Source organism: Manacus vitellinus, unplaced genomic scaffold (genome assembly GCF_001715985.3).
Source record: "Manacus vitellinus isolate BGI_N305 unplaced genomic scaffold, ASM171598v3 scaffold_27_pilon, whole genome shotgun sequence".
Lineage (NCBI taxonomy): Eukaryota > Metazoa > Chordata > Aves > Passeriformes > Pipridae > Manacus > Manacus vitellinus.
The window spans coordinates 6,196,966-6,198,216 of NW_021940039.1; positions in this window are offsets into that span (position 1 = coordinate 6,196,966).

Genomic DNA, 1,251 nt, shown 5'->3' on the forward strand with positions numbered 1-1,251 from the left:
TCAGCCTACATAGCACAGACGTGCTAGGGCATGTATGGCACAGGCATATAGGATGGAGACTGCAGGGTACAAATATAAAGGACATGGACTGTATGGCACAGAGATGACATTGGCAGCTGTGTAGGATGGGGACCAGACAGCACAGCTATGTGCTATAGGGACTACACATCATAGACAGTGAAGACAAGACCTCTGTGGCACAATGACATAGGATGCAGAGCACATAGCACAGCTATAGGATGAGGACTGAACCCACAACTACAGAGGACAGGGACCTTATTGCACATCTACGTAGCATGGGGAACCACATGGCACAGCTACAGAGTACACAGACCTTATCACACATATAAACAGGACAGGGACTCTATGGCACAGCTGTAGGATGGGGACTGAGCCTCACAGCTACATAGGACATGGGACTTACTGTACATCTACGAGGATGGGGACCATATGGCACAGCTATCGGGGACATGGCCCACATGGCACAGCCTCACCAGACAGGGACTGTCTTATATCACAGGGTTGTGAAATAAGAGTGGGCATAGAGCCTGGCAGTGGGGCCACCCACGAGCGCTGGCCCCCGAGGTGGTTGGGAGGGACTGACCCAGCCAGGACACGCAGTGCCGCTGGCCTCGGCCCCTCTGGGCAGCCGCTGCCTTCCCAGCTCCCCTTCCCTCCCCTCTGCCAGCAGGCCACGTCCCCAGGAACCCAGCTCCCTGCCCTCCGTCAGCCCCGATGTCCCTGGGCATGACCCCCTTGAAATTCCTCCTGTAGCTTTGAAGGGACCTCGGGGTGGCCCAACTGCTCTGGAGGCAGCCAAGCCTCCATCTCCTTTTCCACATCCCATGAGCATTTTTCCCCATTCCTCCCCTCCAGCTCCATCCCCATATACCATGCAAGGCTTTACAGGGTTTTTCCCGTTTTTTGCTCCCAGGTCTTCGTCAACACCTCCACACCCCACGGTGGTGGGAGGCCACCGAAGCCACTCCAGACCCCCCGGGTGCCATTGCCTCGGCCGGGGCTCGGCAACAGCGTCTTCAACACTTTCCGTGCCCTGGTGACGCAGCCGGGATTTTGGGGGGTCCCAGGGAGTGGCCGGGCTGTGCTGTGTGTGTTCCCGGAGTTCGGGGTGGGTTTGTCCCTCACCACCCTCGGGGCTGCCCCCAAAAACCTCCTCTCGCGGCGGTTTTTGGGGGTGACACTGTGCGGGCACAGACGGGACCCCTTTGGCCACCGACCCAGAGTCGCCGC